Source organism: Carassius carassius, chromosome 37 (genome assembly GCF_963082965.1).
Source record: "Carassius carassius chromosome 37, fCarCar2.1, whole genome shotgun sequence".
Taxonomy (NCBI): Eukaryota; Metazoa; Chordata; class Actinopteri; order Cypriniformes; family Cyprinidae; genus Carassius; species Carassius carassius.
In genome coordinates, this window is record NC_081791.1 from 16,397,475 (window position 1) to 16,419,892 (window position 22,418).

The window sequence follows — 22,418 nt, forward strand, 5'->3', positions numbered from 1 at the left end:
GGAAGATGCGTTGTCATTAACCCATTCTGATACTGAAGTTAGTGCTCTGCTGGGTTCTACCCAGAAAGTGCAGGAGATATCTGAGAGTGGCGAAGAAGCTGAGGCTGAGCCTTCTCAATCCTCCTGCCCTGCGTATGGGGAGCTGTTAGAGGTTGTGGATCACGCCACGGCAAAATTAGACTTTCCATGGAAGCGTACCAGAAAAGTGATGCCGCGAGGTCGCCTCGATGAGCGTTATTTGTCTGACCATAGCCCTCCAGCCCAGGTGAGCCTTCCATTCTAGCCTGACTTACATGCAGAAGTCGAAAAAGGAATGAAAGAGGCCGTTTTCCTCTCGCATCCATCGGTCTCAGCATAGGAGTTATGCTGATATTGAGGGCATGCACAAAAACGGCTATGAGAGGATGCCCCCTGTAGAAGAGACGCTGGCTAGCTATCTCTCTGTGGGGGAAACATCCTCTGTTAAATCTCCCTCTTTGCCATCTATGCCCCTCCAGGATACATCCCGCTTAAATGGTAAAGCATACGCAGCAGCAGGTCAGGCTGTGGCTTCGTTGCACACGATGGCAGTGCTTCAGGCTTACCAGGCTGACCTGCTGAAGGACCTGGATACAGGCGAGGGCCTTTCAGCTGACCAGGTAGCCGAGCTGCGCCGCACCACAGACCTCTCTCTCCGTGCTATCAAGCAGGCCGCCTCCGCCATGGGTAGGTCTATGGCGGCCATGGTGGTAATGGAGAGACATCTGTGGGTGAACCTGGCAGACATCGGGAGGGAAGAAAGGGGGTTTCTTCTCGATGCTCAGGTCTCGCCTTCTGAGCTTTTCGCTACCTCCGTCGAGATGGTGGTCGAAAAGTTCAGGGAGGCAACCCGAACAACAAAGGGGCCCTGGCCCATCTCGATCTGAGGATCAAAGACAGGCACAGAAGGCTAGTGTCGCGGCTCGCGCTCCTCCCCTGCCTAAGGGCAGGGGCAAGAGGAATCATGGGTCACGAAGAGGTAAGCAGGACCTGAGGGATGTGATTCAGACGAGGCAGCGTTCTCGTCCGGATCGGAGCGATACCTAAGTAGTTACTCCCTTCCTTTGGATGTTTTTAACTTCTGCTTTTATCCTCCCCTGCCTATTTCCCTTGTAACCACCAGCTCTCCACCTGATCGACATTAGGTGGAAAATTTCTCACATAACAGTCTCCTATGCTGGACCTATGATGTTTTTGGTTGGTCCTATATTCATAGTAACCACCTTACTGATGGTCCGGACCAAAAGGGGGTGCCCCGTAAGCGGGACTCCGGTACAGGAGGGTGGGTGAGTATGTAACCCTTTCTTTATCTGCTTATGGGTGTTATATTGCTGGTAGTTATATGTCTACTAACAAACTCTGTGAGTTTCCTTGTAGCACTGCAGGGAATTTCATGGATGTCCGAGGGGAGCATCACCTGAGGCAGTACATACAGAAAGACTTCCGTAACTACCACCTCCACCTTCCCATTGGACGTCGCTAAGCGGCCAGGAGGCCCCTCAGGGTGACCTGGCCGGACATCCTGCCGGATGCGCCAAGCGGCCAGGCGGCCCCTCAGGGGCCTCCTGGCCACTTAGCGACGTCCAATGGGAAGGTGGAGGTGGTAGTTACGGAAGTCTTTCTGTATGTACTGCCTCAGGTGATGCTCCCCTCGCTTTAGGGTTGGAAAATTGGAGCTGGACTCTCCAGTGCGATCCAGCGCCTCTGCGATGCTTAGGAACCTTTCAGTACACACGCTAAGCCTGTGTACTTTCTCAAAACAACATGGTGGTCAGTGTGCACGTGAACACTTTGCGCACTGTCTAAAATCCACGTAAGTGGTAAGTGTGCACGCAAGACTCTGCGCACTCTCTGAAATCCACGTAAGTGTTAAGTGTGCACGCAAGACTTTCTGAAATCCTGTACGGTAGAGGTTACGCGCTCCCGCTTCGTTCCCTTTCTTAAGATGATTAGCCCTGGGTTCCTTGGGCTTCATTCAGCCAGTGTGTATTTGTTATACACCTCAAGCATCGATTCCCTCAACATGAGGGGCTGTTTGGGCAATTCTCGTGGTAGTTTAGCAGCACTCCCCTTTTCCAAAAAGAAAAAGGGTCGCCTATGAGCGTGCTACTCTGAGCTCGGAGTCCTCCTCTCATATGAGATTGAATTCTCGGTTTTTTCACCAGAGCGCTCCAGTACTACATACTGTTTTTGAGATGCACTGTGAGAGCAGACATCCTGTTGAGGCAGGGGCTGAGGCTCGGGGAATGGCGCCTTCGCACCAAGGTGATGAAGCAGAGTTTGGAGAGGTTGGCCAGACTGACATGGCCGAGGCTTCATCTGTACATTTCTTTGTCCAATTGCTCTGCTCCCGGGCCATTCCATCTATGAGCTGCTCTATCAGAGTGCCACGAGAGCCCCTCCTTAGAGCAGTATTTGTAAATCCATGCTATGGTAAGTGTGCACGTGAAGTCTTTGCACACTTTCTGAAATCCACACTGTGGTAAGTTCGCACACTAGTACTCTGCATTCTTTCTAAAATCCTATATGGTGAGGGCTTTGCGCGGTTGCTTCGTGCCCTTTCTTGAGTCGGTTAAAGCCCAGTTCATCTTGGGCGCCACTCCACCCAGGTATCCTCTGATACCTATCTAGAACAGGGCGTTGGTACTGGAGAACTGTTGAGACAGCTCTTTCGGCAAGTTTTTGCGAAAGCTAGCGGTAGCCCCTGTGTGACAGGCAAGACTTGGTAAAGATCATTCTAGGTTCTTAGCCGTATCCCTTTAAAGGAATCTTTCGTGATTCCAAGCCTTCAGCTCTAAACAGGACTTCTTATCATATTTCAATTTTTCATCTGTCTAGACTGATTCAATTGAAATATTTGCACAGTAAAACAAGACAAAAATACTAAGAACATCATTTTGTTATGGTGTTTTCAACTTTTTTTTCTTTTTTTTTATTCAAATGAATTTTCAAACAAAGGAGATAAGTTGGAAGTTGAATTTTCAAACTCTGAAGTGCTACTAATTATATTTTAAAATATAACAAAATGGCAGAAAACTTGAAAGTCAAAACATGTTGACTAAAAACTATTATGACTGATTATTTAATAGCTTGAGAGCCAGATCAGATATAAAGAGCGAATGCCATCCTGTAAGCTGAGGCAACACCAGCGAGCTCATCTCATCACAGGATAAACCTTCTTGTTTAATGACATTAATGATTAGAACAACAAGAGGAAAGAGAAAGTGCACTGGGCCCAAGACAAACAGACACACAGTACAGCCCGGCGTACTTGAACAAATCTCCCACCAACAAGTCAAGAAAAATATTTTCTCTGCTCAATCAGACTGGCACATTACTTCCTGTTCTGGAGGAGACATCGACTAGTGTTCCATGCCACAACTTCCTGACTGCCATCCAGCTTCTGAGAAAAAACTAAAAATCCACAAAAGGGGAAACAGAAAACAGAAAAGCTGCCCATTGTGAGAGTGATCTCAGGGCCGTTAGGGGATGGGAATAGTCTCTTTAGCAACAGTAGAGAAACAAGCACACAGAAGGCTGTAAAATCAGCCAGTTTTGTGATGTTGAAGAAATGCCGCCCCGACCTGAACTCATTAATGAGACACTGAAGAGATCAGGATTTATGGCCTGCTACAGAAGCACAGAGAGGAGCACTAGAAATCTGTGTCAAACTAAACATCACTATGAATTCTAACACACACACAAACACACACACACACGTTTGTTTTTGTAAAAAGTGGGGACATCCCATAGGCGTAATGGTTTTTATACTGTAGAAACTGTATATTCTATCGCCCTTCACCAACCCTACCCCTAACCCTAACCCTCACCCTCACAGGAAACTTTGTGCAATTTTACTTTCTCAAATAAATCTCATTCTGTATGATTTATAAGTGTTTTGAAAAATGGGGACATGGGTTATGTCCTCATAAGTCACCCTCTCCATGTAATACCGGTGTCATACCCATGTCATTATACAGAGTTGTGTCCTGATATGTCACAAAAACAAGAGCACACACACACACACACACATATGGCATCTTGAAGTACAAAGGTTGGATTTTGGAAGTAAAGTGGATGATTTCAAAAGAAAAATAATTGTATTATTTTAAATGACATTTTTAATAAAATTATTTATTAAAATCAGTAGTGTGCAATATGGTCCAAACATCTGACATTACATTTCTTCATGTTTTTTTTTTAATGTTTATATAAATAAATGTAATGTAATTATTATATATTTTTATGCTTTTTATATATTTGTGTTTCAAATTATTGATTGAATAAATATTTGATTTAAATATTTTAAACTTTATTTTATGCTTATTTGTTTATGTACGCATGTATTTATGAAGATAAATACAAAATGACACAAACCTAAATCTAGCCATCAGCAATGGTCCTCCCAAATATTTGGACATTAATGTGAGGATTATACATGATTATATTCAGCCTCAGGAATAAAATGTATCTATAAATGACAAGTATCTGAATGAAAGGCTCTGTTTGCACCTCTAATCCTCTTTAATTAGCCTGTTCATGTGAAAGCCCTTGTGAACAGGCCCCTTTAAGTGGCTAGATATTATAAATCAATGACGGTTTGTTATTCTGTTCATTTAAACAAAGGGGAGACGCATAAAAAGCCATTAAAATGACACGTGAATTGGCAAACAAACTGTTTAATTTGTGTCTACGCTGCAAAGGGGGCTGCGAGACAGTGACGTCGGGGCAAAGGAAATTTACATCTGATTCGAGTTTAATGGGCCGTAGCAGGCCGGCTGCCTGGTCTCCATGGAAACCAATCTTTTCTCAAGATTTTTAACAGGCCAAAATGTTCTTTTTTTGTTCACTTCAAATGTGTCATGTGATCCCAATGGGGCAGGGGCTTGTATGTATCAATTTGTTTCTGTTTCAGGGCCTGCAATAGCCCAGCAATGAATATATGGGCTATTGAGTCCAGCCACACAATGGCCACAGCTGATGCGGTTGCCACAGAGACACGCCCACACAAAGCCCAGGAATGATGACATATGGTCTCAACCTGCCTGGTCAGAAGACCCCCAATAGCCCTGACTGCATTGGATGACAAAACCCTCGAGCAGGCCATTTATCTGTGCCTACTCATTTCATGCTAAAATAAACTTTTTATAAAGTTTCTACAGCCTGTGCACAAGGAGTAAAACAGAGGCCCCAAAGCCACCATGTAAAGTGAAGAATTCATCATTAAGTGATTAACAAAGGCTTCTTCACCACCTGCTCCTACATTTATACGGACATTACTGACAGCTTGTTCCTTTCTAGAGAATATAGCAATAGCAGTGCAAAGTTGAAACTCTGAAATGCTATATATATATATATATATATATATATATATTAAGTTATTTATTTAATAAATCTTAAATCACCATTAGTCTTGAATTCTTTTCAGAATTGTGAGATATAAACTCAAAATTTAAGAGTTTATATCTTGCGATTTTTGCAAAGTTTATATGTCATAAATTATAATTTTGTCTCAGAATTGTAAGGAAAAAGTAACAACTTTGAGATGTAAATGAAGAATTGAAAAAAAAAACACACCGGAATTCAGAGTTTACATTTTTTTTTATCATTTTCCCCCTCAGAATTATGAGAAAAAGTCAGAATTGCAAGAGACAAACTCTGATTTCAAAAGGCAAAAGTCATAATTCTGAGCTTATATCTTGCAATTGTGTTTATATCTCACAATTCTGACTTTTTTTCTCAGCATTGCAATTAATATAAGCTTCCATACATTTGACTGAAACTGTGACCACGTATAAGAAAGTGTCAAACTCTACTGCTGTAATAAACTTCTCAGATTCCTGAAACCTGTCTTAATCTGTTTCAACTCTGTCCTAAATGAGTAAGTGCAGCTTGGGCAGATCAGTCAGTTATGCCAGTCTTTCCCATGGAATGGTAAGACAAATGATCAGAGACCAATGTAGTGGGGCCTTTCAGTGTAGTTAAATGTAGCCGGTGCCAAGCATCTGAATTCTTCGGATGGTTAAAGTGGAAACAGTTTACTCCCCAGAGTTTGTGCAGAAACTCAATACTTTAATTGTCGCAGAGAGAAGAGAGAGTGAACATACTTGTAAAAGGAAACGAGCATAACAACAACTAAAATTAGAAAATACATGTTAAAACATGGATGTGGTTTGATTGTGGTTATTTACTGAACTATATATATATATATACATATATATATATATATATATATATATTCAAAAGAAAATTATTAAATCTAAAACAAATCACACAGATTATTTAACTTTGTTTTCTCATTAATACTCACACTCATTAATACTCGCTAGTCTTTTCAGTATTGTCGAACCATTCAGCAGCACCTTACCTTATTAGACTTGTATGTAAATGTATGTGGTATTTTTCTGTGAACTGCTCCTTTAAGTGCTCACGTGTGGCATTAACTTTGATTAGCATAATAATCTTCTGAATTGGACAAGCAAATAAATGAGTGACAAGGTAACTGCGGTCGCACACTGACTCTGAGCTGAATGGGAAAACAACAATGTCTGAATAAATTAGCTGGCTCAAAGACAAACACTCAAAAAGTGGATGCAGTTAATGGTTATTGAGCAAAAACTTATTTGCATTTTGCAACATTTTTTCCTCAAAGACACAAACAGCAACTAGAGAAAAACACATATGAAAATAAGAAAAAGGATGGAAATGAAGCAAAAGTAAAAGTATTGTGAGGAAGTGGCACAGTTTCGCTGCTAACTGGATTTGCGGAGATAATCTGAGTTTGAATAAGACATCTCGTGAGCTGTCCCTGTGGATTACTCATTGAGAAAACTAGGTGATGTCATCACAGACTTTTGTCTCATGGGGGGCTGGGAGTGAACTCTGAATAGGGATAAGAGCCCTCTTCTTAAACTCCACATGACATAATGGATAAAAAATGAATGAATGGAAAGGAAAGAAAAAAAAATGACATGCAGACTAACTATTTTTGCTCTATAGAGTACATCTTCTTTAACCCAAAGCAACATAATATCCATCACAGATAGCACAAATTAATAAACCAATAAATTAAATGAATTTGAGTTTGCAGTTTTGCATTGAATGTGCTTTTTTCTGTTGTTCTGGTGGGCTGCAAGCATAAACAACCATACAACTTGATCAGTGTTGTTCAGTTAGTTCAGAACGAATGACTATTACGAGCCAGTTCATTAAAATGAATCAAACCATAACGCAACCAGTATAGTCTGATTTACAAATAAATAATTCTTTTTAATGAATCAAAAACATATAGGTCTACCAGTGTATTTGATTTCCAATGAATGACTCTCATAAGTTATTTTTTTTTGTGTGAATCACAAACACAGAGCGTGATCCAGCATATTTTGAAATCTATTACTCTGATGAGTTGATTATTTCTAGTGAATCAAACCAGCCTAGTTCTGAAACATTTTAATGCTTAAATCATTGTCCCCATTCTGATTAAGGCATTTAGAGAAAGAAATTTAGCACACCTCGATTTCTGCCCGATAACGATTATGTAAGCGCATACGAGGAAATTTTACAGGGTTTAAAACACTGCGCAGGTGCTTGAGATTATCAAAGTAAAGTAAGGTAAAGGTGTGGAGAAAGCATCTTAATGATGGTGTCACTGAAAAGTAACACAGTCTATGTTATAGTTTTTCTGAATTGCTAAAACACTAAACCCATATTTTGAACCAAATTCTCACTAGAGCTTAAACCAATCATTCAGGCAGTTAGGTTCTATTTGCAAATCTCTTGCACTCTTTTTGCAAAACTCTAAACAAATTCTCATTCACTTAGACACTTATCACATTGTGATGCATTTGTGCTGCAAAATGCTAAACACAAGTGGCAAAAGTTAAACACAACTAAAGCACATCGTTTACACACAATTCAAAATTGTTCACACTTGTTTCTAATGATTTGATCAAACCAACTGTACAAAATATGAGCCAGTTCAGAGTGCACAAGCGGCACAGGTGTCTGAATGATGATACGAACAATAAATGGAAACAATCTGAGAAGGAGAGGAGGAGGAGTACATATAAGAAGTGAAAGATGATGAGGAAGAGGATGAGGAGAGAAAGAGTAAAACTTACAGTATTTGAGTGTACTGTAACATGCTATTCATTTAGAGTTTTATTTGACTTTTTTGCCCTTTGCAGTTGGACTGCTGTATTTTTGCAGAATCCAAGTGCTGAATATATACAAACATTCAGTACTATTCAATATTCAGCACAGTACTGTTCTTCAGTAGGCCTATACAATGTATTCAACTTACTCAGTTGCAATTACTATACTTTTTTACAGAATTGCAAAACTGCTTACTCAATTCAATATACTTTTTTTTTTAAATGTTCTGGATGCTGTGTTCTCCATTTTTCTATGTAGTGTCAAATTAATGCTCTGTAGTGGATATTTTATTGACTGGTGTGTGTGATCTGAGAGCACTGGTTGATTTTGAGTGCAAGTGAAATGGTTTTGCAGTGATTGCTTGATTTTGATGGATCATGGAAGAGTCAGAGGTTTCGTGAATTTAGTTTAAGCATTTGAATTTGTGTTTCCGATTTTGAGAACTTGAGTGGTTTCAAGAAATGTGTTTTAGCAATTCAGAAAAATTGTAATGTGAACGCCCCTCTCCTCTCTTAAACAGAATTTTAGTTTCTGGTGTAAATGTTATCATCTGATTTCCGAACCAATGAGTCGGTTCTTTTAATGAATGGTTAAAAAAATGTAAGTTATGAGTTTGAAGAATCCTTCAATCTGACAAAAGCGCTCTGAACTGAATCGATCAGGGGTGCATTTCCCAAAAGCATCGTTAGCCAACTATGGTCATGATTTCCATCATTACCAACATGGTTCAAGCATTCAGTGTTTCCCAAAACATAGGTCAAAATCAACATTCGCAAACAACGTTGCAAACTTGTGTGGTTGGAACTACAACTCTCAACCGGTGGTTAGAAGCATAGTATCTTGTTATTACAGCTCCACATCATCTAGTCATTTATACACATCACAAAACCAGTTTCTCATTCTTTTGAACAAGTTGCGATTGCTTTTGTACATTCATGCAATTGATTATGCACATTTATCTGCGGTTTCCTACATTATCATTTGCTAATGTCATGTTGCTCAAAATGTATTATATAGCTGTCTGTTCAATAGTGTTACCCCTCAAAACATCTTGTCTTTAGTTCATTGTATAAGTCATTAAATGCAAAATGGTTAATCTAGTTGTCATAAACTGTCAAGCACATTTTTCAGATTATTAGATTTGTTTGTAAATTTGGCATGAATTGTGCAAGGGAATCTTGACTATCTTGTTTTTGATCTTGATTTTGAGCAAGAGATTGGCTTTTGCAGGTAATCCATGGTGTTTTGCTATTTGTACGAGTTGTTTTGAGAAATGCACTTACTGTTTTGCAAATTCCCACATGGAAAAAACCTATATAAACATATATGTTTCAATATAAGTTTTGATATAGGTTTTTAATATATGTGACATATATAAAATTGGCCGTTTTCCTATATTATATGTACATATATGTACATATATGCACACATATATTTACACATATATGTACATATATATATATGTGCATACATATACCTATATAGGTACATATATGCACGTACGTATATATGTACCTATATGTTCACCTATAATAGTAAAATTAAAATCCATAGCTGCTAGGCAACATAAATAAAAGTCCAAAATGTAGAAATGTACATTATTTATTTACTCAAGATCAATCAAATAGTACAAAACAAAAAATATAGTACAAGAACAAAAATAAGACAAAAAACTGAACAGAAAAAAAAAATTATCTTTATTATTCTTTGAAGGTCTGTCATGACGCGCCTCATCATACTCCTCCGCCGCCTCCTCCTCCTCCTCTTCCTCTTCCTTCCTGCACTATCCAGTGACATTTGATAGGGTGTCCGAGATTTTTATTTTTTCCTCTTTTTTTTTTCGGCGCACAAATTTTTTAGCGGATAGGCGTTTTCGTCCACACGGATCTGGCGTTTTGGAAGAGTGAAACCGATGTTTTGAAACCGGGTCCCAGAGTGGATATATTTGAAAACGCCGCCTTTGCGTTTCTTCTCGACGGCGAATCTGTACATTTTCTGAAAATATGGCGTCATCAGCCCACGTCTCGCCCCTAGTCAAACACCACTACATCACGTAACAGCAACAAAAACATGAACAAACACTGAACGCTAACATTAACAAGGATTAATAAATGTATTGTTCCATGTTCGTTTGTGTACCACGCGCAGCAAATCCATGTCTTCTTCTCCGTTTTAAGTGTATGTCTGTGGCAGAATTACAGCGCCACATGCTGGTCTGGCATGTATACTACATCGGTTTCGTGTGGACGCAGATATTTCTTGAGACGAGGGAAAAAAAGATCGGGGGTCCGTCTCCGTGTGGACGGGGCCGAAGAAGTAACGGGTACTTACGGTTATGGATATAAATGTAGCGGAGTAAAGAGTACAATATTTGCCTCTCAAATGTAGTTGAGTAAAGTCATGAGTACTCCCCAAAAATGATACTCAAGTAAAGTACAGATCCCTCAAAATTATACTTAAGTACTGTACTCAAGTAAATGTACTCCGTTACTGTCCAGCTCTGTATATCATGTTAATATATTGCCATAGTTAAATTCCATAACATGCCAACTACATGTGATACCAATTTCACATGTTCACACATACATAAGTTCTTGCATAATTTTTTTCGTTAATTCTTAGTTTTTGCCTTGATAATATGAGCTAGGCATCGTGTATGACAGTCAAAAATGGGATATGAGCTACAAAACGACCAGATCCTGCCATTAGCTATATAGAAGACATATCTTGTATGTATAGGGCTTACATGTGGATATGAAGGAGCAATACAGGAGACCTATATTTCCTGTATATGCACATATATGCACCTCAGTTTTGCCTATATGTGGCATATATACGCATATATGCAGCATATATGCAGTATATATACGCATATATGCAGTATATATATGGCATAAATGCAGCATATATGCAGTATATATATGCATATATGCAGCATATATGCGCATATATGCAGCATATATATTATCATATATGTGCATATATGCAGCATATATGTGCATATACACTGCATATAGGTTTCATATATGTGCATATATCCACATATAGGTTCTTTCCATGTGGGTTGTGAGTTTGATTCGAGAAATGTACCAAAGTGACTGAGAAAAACTGTATTTAAAAAGTAAATAAATAAATGTGATCTAATCTGCCCAAACTTCTACATTTGTAAGCTAGTTGTAAGTTAGTCTTAGAACATGACGTTATCTGTTCTGACATACAGTGTGAAAGCATTTGTAAATTTGATTGTAAAATTACATTGTTTTGGTCTTGGTTGAGCTTGTGTGTAAAAGAAGTTCAAGCATTTTAAACTGGTGTTAACTGTATGGATTTTGTATCAAAGCAACAAGAAATGTGTTACAGTTTTTCTCAGTCGCTTTGGTTCGTTTCTCGAATCGTCCTTTAGATTTGCAAAACAGTAAGTGCATTTCTCAAAACAACTCGTACAAATAGCAAAACACAATGGATTACCTGCAAAAGCCAGTCTCTTGCTCAAAATCCTTAGTTCATCTCTCAAAAATAAATATCTGTGTCAATGAACATGTCAGTGCCATTGAATGACAAGTCCTTGTGTCATAGTTTACGGATAAGACAGTCAAATTGTTTAGTCATGTTGTCAATATAACAGTGTATTCTGGAGAGATGTTCTGATGTAAACTATGGCAACATTTTGGAGGACAATTACTGTATTGAACAGTATGCAATATGCTTATGTATGCCATATATCCATTTCAAAAGTACAAATTTACACATTACTGTATGTGGGATATTGATTGAAAGAGACTGGATAGAATTTCCAGTTATACTTTTACTAGTGGTCTGACCCAAAAAAAAAAAAAACTTTACAATGCCATTGTGATTTAGAAAAGGAAAAAGAAATATGGGCACAAAGATGAAAATAAGTCAATTTTCAGAATTTGTAACTCTTGTGTTGTCCTCTGTCTATAAAGTATAGCTTTCCAACTGAAGATTACAGTTTTTCTCAGTCACTTTGGTACATTTCTCAGATCAGAATTGAAATTCTCAAAACTACATGTTCAATTCTCACATTGTGTCACTTGTGCACATCAAAAAAGCAGTTTCTCATTTCTTTGAACAAGTTGCAAATGCTTTGGTACATCCATGCAAATGATTATGTACAATTCTCTGTTGTTTCCTACATTATCAGTTGCTAATGTCATGTTGCTCAAAATGTATTATATAGTTTTCTGTGCAATAGACTTACCCCCCAAAACATCGGGTCTTTAGTTCATCGTATAAGTCATTAAATGCAAAATGGTTAATCTAGTTGTCATAAACTGCCAAGCACACTTTTTTTTTTTTTTTACACATTATTATTAGACTTTTTGTCAATGTGGCATGAATTGTGTGGCATGAAAATTCTTATTTTCATCTTTGTGCCCATATTTCTTTTTCCTTTTCTATATCACAATGACATTGTACAGGTTTTTTTTTTGGGGTCAGACCACTAGTAAAAGTATAACTGGGAATTCTATCCAGTCTCTTTCAATCAATATCCCACATACAGTAATGTGTAAATTTGTACTTTTGAAATGGATATATGGCATACATAAGCATATTGCATACTGTTCAATACAGTAACTGTCCTCCAAAATGTTGCCATAGTTTACATCAGAACATCTCTCCAGAATACACTGTTATATTGACAACATGACTAAACAATTTGACTGTCTTATCCGTAAACTATGACACAAGGACTTGTCATTCAATGGCACTGACATGTTCATTGACACAGATATTTATTTTTGAGAGATGAACAAAGGATTTTGAGCAAGAGACTGGCTTTTGCAGGTAATCCATGGTGTTTTGCTATTTGTACGAGTTGTTTTGAGAAATGCACTTACTGTTTTGCAAATTGTGAGTTTGATTCGAGAAATGTACCAAAGCGACTGAGAAAAACTGTAATTGTATAGCCTACATTGACGGATGTTGTGCTAACTGTGTTAAGAGTTTAGAAAACTGTTAATGGTATTGAAAAAACTGTCATAGCGATTGTAAAAAAAACTGTAAGACACATGGGCTTAAATAAATAAGCTATTGGTTACAATAAGCAAGAAAACTGTCTAGCTGCCAGATAGATACACATAAATAAAATCTGAAATAAGTTTTAATATAATCAGACCTTTGAAGGTAAAAAATCTTAATTCAGCAGACACCAGAACGGAAAACTGAGGTGAAGCTGAATAGCTGGTGGTCTCTTCTGCTTATTCATACATACACATTCTTTATTGTCTATCCACAGATGTTTCCTCTGTTGGACAGAAAGTCAAAGTTTCTCTAGGTTTCATGGTGTGAGGCTGAAAGAAGCGTCTTCCAAGATTTCTTTTTTTAAAGTCCACTCATTCACCAGAAATGACAATGCTCTCTAAATATGTCTTGTTAACCCTGGTCCATCCCTTTGGTTATAGCGATTGTAAAAAAAACTGTAAGACACATGGGCTTAAATAAATAAGCTATTGGTTACAATAAGCAAGAAAACTGTCTAGCTGCCAGATAGATACACATAAATAAAATCTGAAAAAAGTTTTAATATAATCAGACCTTTGAAGGTAAAAAAACTTAATTCAGCAGACACCAGAACGGAAAACTGAGGTGAAGCTGAATAGCTGGTGGTCTCTTCTGCTTATTCATACATACACATTCTTTATTGTCTATCCACAGATGTTTCCTCTGTTGGACAGAAAGTCAAAGTTTCTCTAGGTTTCATGGTGTGAGGCTGAAAGAAGCGTCTTCCAAGATTTCTTTTTTTAAAGTCCACTCATTCACCAGAAATGACAATGCTCTCTAAATATGTCTTGTTAACCCTGGTCCATCCCTTTGGTTATCAGTGCTCCTGTCTACTGGATGGCCGCCTCCATTGAAGGCTCCTCAATGGCCCCAGTCCCAGTCGACTCTCAACCAGCCTAAATAAGCAGGGTCAGGGACCCCAAAATGCCCCCACTGTCCCCTTGCCACACACCCCACTGGGAGCAAACAGTCCCTCAGGAAGTGACCCAATGCTGCCGTCTGACAGTTTATGTATTGATTTGTCATAAAATGTCATGGAAGACAATAGGCTGTTCAAACACGCTTTTGTCTGCTTCTAAATCACACCTTTTGTATAAATAAAAGTGCATCAAAGACTGTCTTGAATTTAATGTCTGGTCTAAAAATATTCCATGGGAAGTGCAACATTCAAGACTGATAGGCCCAGCGGTACAAAGCAGCATGCGAACAATAAACTTTCCATAAATCGGAATCACCTCAGACATTATAGGAAGTGAGAGGCTGCAGAGGGCTGTCTTCCTCTGCTAAACTGTTGTGTCTAAGCTTGTTTGGAGCTGGACATGGAAACATGGAGGCCATGGCAAGTGGCCACATCAAAAGAATATGATGTTAAATGTGATAAACAGATACTGGAGAGCTGGACCCTTGAAAGATATAACAAGCGCTGATGTCAATGGACGGAAGGCACAGATCTATCAAGCAAGAGTGTGGCCCAGCAGACAGTGGATGTACTGGTCCACCTCCAAAACAGCACTTAGAGAAAGTTATCTCACATTTAAACCCAAGATTGGATCAGATACTGTAGTATAGAGAGAGGCAAATCAACTTTACACTGATAAAGACCCCTAAACATGGCCCTACCGTGAACAATGAGTGTGTGTTAAAAGCAATGCTATTGTCAAACGTGGAAAAAACAAAGTCATACCTTCACTTTGACTGACAGCAGCACAAAAAAAGCATTTGACCTGAGTGATTTATCAATGGACAGAGATGGACAAAGAGGTATTGATTAACTGGGGAGAAAAGGGAGGACACAATGTGGTAGTCAGCAGGATAGGTGAAAAAAATAAATTTTGTGGTTCTGCTCCAGGGACCCTCGTCATCAGAGCATACAGTGACGCAGGAACCTACGAGCAGCGCACGAATACTGATGCTCAGAGCGGAAACCCTGGTAACTTGTGTTCTCATACCCACATCCACTCCCATGCAATTCAAACAAACGGTCTCCTAACCACAAGCGCAAACAAGCTTTCGCACAAGCCTTTTTTCAATTCTGAGAGGACCGTCTTGCCTCAAAATCTCACATTTTCACTCATGTCTTATGCTCTGATTTGGTACTTGTCTTGGTTATGACTAACACCATGCAGTTCATGCCCTTTGGTGAAGAAACTGACTGCAAGTGAAAACAAGCATCTTTAGCTTGCTAAACGTTGAGTTATATTAGGAGTAAATGTCAAATTATATATGAAACTTTGAATATTAAATATCAGATACTATAAAAAGATCTGCCTTCTCGTGCACATGCCTTAATTATTGGATTTTGCTATGTTTGCTTATACTAATCTTGTTACTTTAGTCATGGGTTTGTCCTATAATATTGCAATATTGAAGTTCAGGCAGATACACAATAGTTAAGAGATTGTTATAACATGCCTGAAGTAGATCATCAACTAGGTCTAGGAAAAGATCTGCTTTCCTGTTGCTGCTGAATTGCTGCTGCTGTAGATTATTGCAAAATTGTCTTCTAAATGGCTAAATGTAAATGTATGCAAGTACAGGAACTTGCTACTTCCAATGAATAGCGATACGAGCGAGTATTTTAGACATACTGCCTCCTCCTAATTATATATATATATATATATATATATATATATATATATATATATATATATATATATATATACATATATACAGGTCCTTCTAAAGAAATTAGCATATTGTGATAAAGTTCATTATTTTCCATAATGTAATGATAAAAATTAAACTTTCATATATTTTAGATTCATTGCACACCAACTGAAATATTTCAGGTCTTTTATTGTTTTAATACTGATGATTTTGGCATACAGCTCATGAAAACCCAAAATTGAAAGTTAAATTTTTATCATTACATTATGGAAAATAATTAACTTTATCACAATATGCAATTTTTTTTAAAAGGACCTGTATATATATATATATATATTAAATCACAAAAATCTAACCTTTCATTGGATAATATCAATGTTTTTCTCTAATACACACTGGCCACAATTAACGGCACCCTTTTATTCAATACTTTTTGAAACCTCCATTTGCCAGTTAAACAGCTTTCCTCCTATAATGTCTGATGACGTTAGAGAACACTTGACAAGAGATCAGAGACCATTCCTTCATCCAGAATCACTTCAGACCCTTTAGATTCCCAGCTCCATGTTGGTGCTTCTTCTCTTCAGATCACTTTACTCATTTTCTATAGGATTCAGGTCAGAGGACTGGAATGGCAATAGCAGAAGCTTGGTTTTGTGCTCAGTGACCCATTTTTATTTTGTTTTTGAGTTTTGTGTTTGGAATATCTTTTTTGGAAAATCCAAACATGCCCCATTATAAGATTTCTAATAACTCAGTCACTTATTGATTTTTTATGTGTTGGTATTTGATAGAATCATTGAAGCCGTGTGTCTAAACAAGATGTCCAGGACCTCCAGCAGAAATATAGGCCCACAATATTAAAAATACAACAGTATATTTCATTGTACACATGGGGTAATTTTTTCCCAATTCTCCAGCTGTGGTCCTTGGAGAGTCTTTAGCCACTCAAACGCTCCTTATCACTGTGCATTGCACAATATAGACACACATCTTCTTCCAGGCAGATTTGTAACATTTTATGTTGATTGGAAATTCATAATTATTGCCCTGATGGTGGAAACTGAAATTTTCACTGCTCTAGCTCTTTTCTTAAAGCCACTTCACTAATTTGTGATGGATGATTAGGTGAATTTGGGCTTTGTTTTCCCTCCTATTTATATTTCTGTGAAACAGGAAGCCATCACTGGATAATTTAATGTTCAAAATCACCCAGGAGTGCTCAGAATTGTGAATATAAATGGGAATATACTTCACATGTATTTTAATCATAAGAATTTCCAGGGGTGCCAATAACTGTGTCCAACGTGTATTTGAGAAAAAAAATTATTTCATAATGATATTTCTCCCCATTTAAAATTCTTATTATCCAATGAAAGGTTAGATTTTTTTAAATAAAAGATCAAAAGGATTAACAATGCAGATTAATTTTCCACAGCCTTCTTTGATCATATTTACCAAGGGTCCTGATATATATTATATATATATATATATATATATATATATATATATATAATAAGCCTTAGCAGATTTATACAGTTGGAGCTGGGGAAGCTTGGTAGCTTTTCGAGGCAGAATCCTTGGCTGCTTCCAAACACCTAGGCAGCTGACTTGCTGCCTTACTGCCTTATCAGGCAATGACTTTGCAGACAGCGTTTCTGCACAAAGGCACCTCATGAAACTGATTTCGGACAGAATTCTGAGGCAGCTTAACTGTTTAATGATCTACAACAAAACTGAATAATTCTGGTGATCTAATAGTAGATAGGAATATTTATTTACTATAATGCAGATTTCTCATTAGAAATAACATGAGAAGTGCAAAAAGTTAGTTAATATACACTTACAAACTGACCACCAAAGGCCACTTTCAAATGCCATCTTTATTTTAATTTCTTTAGCTCAACCATCACGAGATGGAATGCACAGGCATGTGGGATATCAAAGGATCCATCTATGCTCCCTTCAAAATCAATCAGATGAAGGTATTATGAGTCAGGAAGTGAAGCTAATGCCTTAATGCCCTCCTATCTTGAAATGTGTTCTCCGAAGGCTGCATTTTTCAGTTTTTGAATACAGCACAAATGTCTTAGAGTGACAGTGTGTAATAGTAGCCAATCATCTGACTGAATTCAGTCACATGACTTTTGATGCAGGAATGCATTTTATGAACATGTTAAATGCTAAAAATGTATCCACCTTAAACCAGTTTTTTTAATGTACATTTGGAAAATTTTACTCACTAGCCAGCAACCAGTATATATATATATATATATATATAAACCTTAAGAGCTGAATCAACATTCACTAGGTCACTAGTAAGGATTAATTCACCAAGGAAACTTTATGTGGAGAGTATCACCCTGTATTGTTTGTGTGCATGTGTGCCCAGCTGTGCTCTCATTTCACCCTTCCATTCACTAGCTGCTTTTGTTTGGAGTGAAGTCTTTCTCTTATTGACACTTGACTCGACTGTTTCATGCATGAGAATCAACACCATAAAATCTCCAAGTGGAGGCACACAACTCTGTATTTACCATAAGAAGTGAAAGGCAAACAAGACGAGTAAACTTTACCTTCCCGTCAGAAGAAAAGACAGAACAGAGATAAAAAAAGAAGACAAGCACTCATAACTATGAGCAGCCCCATACAGACAGAGACCTGTCACAGTCTGAGTCAAGAGCCTTTAAAAAGGCAGACCCACATGAGGCTGCATGATAAAGAGATGAAGAAAAACAATTTGATCTTTTGACAAGATGAGGGGAGGGAAAGTGCAGGACGAGAAAGCTCCCAGGCACCTTTTCAAAAGCTGGTAACATCTGGTGAGGGGATTTGTCTTGTAGTTTCTCTTTACTTTTCTTTGTGACACGCACCCTAGCAACCCTGTGCCTGATAGTGCCCTGCCAGATACCAGGATATCCTGTATGAAGACAATGAGCCACACGACTGGATAAGCGAATGAATGAGGCATTCATATAACACTTTATTGTGTATTGCTATACATAAGTGGAGAGATTAGACTGCCTTTCAGCGATTTATCATAAACACACACCTAATCCTTGTCATCTGAACACAGATAACATCAGCAGATTGGTCTTTAAAAGTGTATCATTTTTGTGCCACTAGTGACAACAAATGGAAACACACATCACCTTTCAAAGAAAATGTATAAAAAAATAATGAAAATAATGGGTTCTTATATTCCATAATTACACACTTCACCTGTAAATATATACACACACACACACACACACACACACACACACACTAATTTACTGCTCCCAAATATTTTTTATTTAATAACATTATTCATAACAATATTTTAATAATTAACAAACAAACAAATCAATAAATGCACACATCACTTTTAAAAGAAAGAAAAAAAAGATAATGGTTATTTTAAATATATGAATAAATAAATAAATAAATAATACTTTATTGTATTAGGTGGCCCATAAATGAATGAATGAATGAATGTGTCCCACCAAGAAATAATAAAAATGAATGAATGATAACTTTTTCCAAAAAGGTGGCCCATAAATGAATGCATGAATTAATTAAATAATAAAAATCATGAATGAACACATGAATGAATGAATGAATGAATGAATGAATGAATGAATGAATGTTTCACCAAGAAATAATAAAAACACATCTACATAAATAAATAAATAAATAAATAACCCTTAAAAATACAGAAAACTCTTAACCAACCAAAAAATAAATTAATAAATAAAATAAAATAAATAAAAAAATTCAGAGAAAACCCCTGATTGGAAGACTGATGTTGTATTTATCTTGTTTCCAGGCCATCATCAAACCACCCAACAGGAAAGGTACTACGCCATTTGTGTTAATGTATTGTTGTGCTTTTTGTTGTTTTGTTTCTTGGCTGTGCATTAAAAGGGCAGTGAAGATCCTGTGTTTGACATGAGCACACACAAACACACACATTCTCACAGATGGTTTGAAAGGGTTGACATGAGTCAGAGCTGTGAGCAGTTACTCTCAGGTGTCTATCTAGGGCATGTCTGCGCTTGTGGTGAGACAGCGGCTGATTCACCACCCATGCAGTGGGCAGATTTCCCACTCCCACTAACTGTGCCCTCACTGTGACCCTTACGGACACATTACCAGCCTGGCAAAAACACAAGAACTGCTTTTTTTCTCAACTATTAAGAGGATGTGAAAATGTATGGCAACAGCCCAATCATTAACAAAGTTTGCAAGAAGCACAACTGGGACAAACAAGTGAATAAAAAACTGGACCTCATGGTTACCATTTGGCACATAAACACCTAATGTGAACATGACTCACTAGGCTTCCTGAAACTCAACTGCAATAAAGAGTTTGCCCTAATGTATTACTGAGTTCAACGAGCAGGGGAAATGCCATGCTGAGAGGACTGATTTCACTACCTCAGAACTGCATCCTACAGACAGTGCACTCATTGCGAGAGAACCCAAAGATCATGCCCTCTGTTTGACTTTTCAGTTAACCACTTGTCATCCACACTAATAAGAAATTAGAGTTATGTATACTGTAGGTTTGTGCCAAAATGGGGACTTTTGTACTAAGGTATTGAAAAAAATACACTGCATTCTGTTCAGAAATAAATATCCTCAAATCTTTTACCTGAAACTGTTAAATAGGCTATTGAATATCGAGGCAGGTGAATGCAATTGTAATAGTTACTTGACACTTTAACACAGTTAATTATACAGCGATTTAGTCAGATTTAAATAAATACAGAATATTACATATATAATATTTCCATAAGAGTGCTACTACATTTGATCATTCAGTCCATGTCAGTAATATTTAAAGACCAATGAGAGGGAGTTTTATTGGTCAAAACTCCAAACATATATATATATATATATATATATATATATATATATATATATATATATATATATATATATATATTAACTTCTCTGAAGTCTGATTGTAATATAAGAACTTCACTTAAAATAGCCCAACAGCTGACCAGTCAGATCCTCATAAGTAAATGGTCCTCAAGATGCAAAAACATAAATAAAAAGCATGTCCAAATATAAAGTCTGTCTTCTTCAAGGCCACCAAGGAGATGGGATTATAAATACTTGGAATGACCTCCTGACTGTCAGGGGGTGGTCCTTAACTTTCTCCATTGGCATCTATACTATTCGCAAAGGCTTCAAAGACTGCCCAGACACCATGACTTGAAACCATAGATTGTGCTGAAAAGTGAAACCTGGACTCAGAAACACTCCTGCAGACAAGTGACAAGGACCTTGCGGCTCCTTGAGCTGTGATATCTGATAAGGGCCGGCAGTGCGTCCATATGAGTGTCCACCCTCCCCACCACACGACTCCTGCCACTAGGGAAAGATGGGCTGCTTGCTATTAATATCAGTGGAAGAACAGATAATGAAAGAAAGAAAGAAATAAAATTGAAGAACAACTGTCAAAGTTTCTTGATTGACATAGGTCCAGGAGGTGTTTTTAATGGGATAGTTTACCCAAAAGTTTTACTAAACCTCATGTTGTTCCAAACCGGTATGACTTTCTTTCCTCTGCAGAACACATAAATGTTTTATTGGTTTACATTACCATACGGTCAAAAAGCTTTTTCAACAATATTTTATTTTGTGTTCCACCAGGGCCGGATTGGGACTCCTTTTCAGCCCTGGAGTTTCATGCCTTAGACCGGCCCACTTTAGTTCACAACTGACTATATTAAAATAATGTAATTAAAACCTCAGAATATAATTCCCTACAGCCTTGTAATTCATTTTATTTTTAAAAACATCTTCATTTCCAATTCAGTGCAAAAACAATAGCCTAAGTTTTGCTTCATAGTGAAGATTTATTAGAACAGTAAATGACAGGATAGTGTAAGAATCTCTTTTCTTTAAGATTTAGTATTCATAAATATCCAAACATTGAAATAAAGAAAAAAAATTAAATAAAAACAAATATATAAAACAAAATAAAAAATAAAGATTAAAATAAAATGCATTGCACTTTCTAATGACAGTATCATCTCAGTTTCATTAATGTTTTGCTGAATCATCAGGTATCATTAATTATCAAAGGGCATTTTCATTGAGAAGGGCTCTTCATTACTATTAGTTCTTCTGAATGACAATCCTAACTGCCCATTCTGGTGTGTTGGGCTCATGACTGGAGCTTAGTAACGTTACTGGGCCTTGCTCTTCACTGTTAGCAGCAAACTGGACTAGAGGCGGCTGCTGCTGAAGAGCTACAAGAAAAAGTTTGATACATGAGCGGTGGTTTGCAAACAACGTTGTTTTGCAATGTCGCTAGCATCTTGAACTGTTCCTAACTACCTTAACGTTAGCTTACTTACCGGCCTCGTCGTCTCCGTTTGTTTTTTGTTTTTTTTTCGAGGAAGAATGTGCTCAGCTTAGAACATTTGTCCGCGTCAGTTTCCAAAGCTTTCTTCTTATTTATTCTGGACTTTTCAGCGTCGCATTTGCGCTTTCTGTTATCCATTTTTATCTCACTTTTTTTATATTTTGAGCAACTTGCAAGGTGACGTGTTTGGGGGCGGGGCCAGGGAGTCAACAGATAATCACGTCATTATCTTGCAGGCTGCACTCTGCGA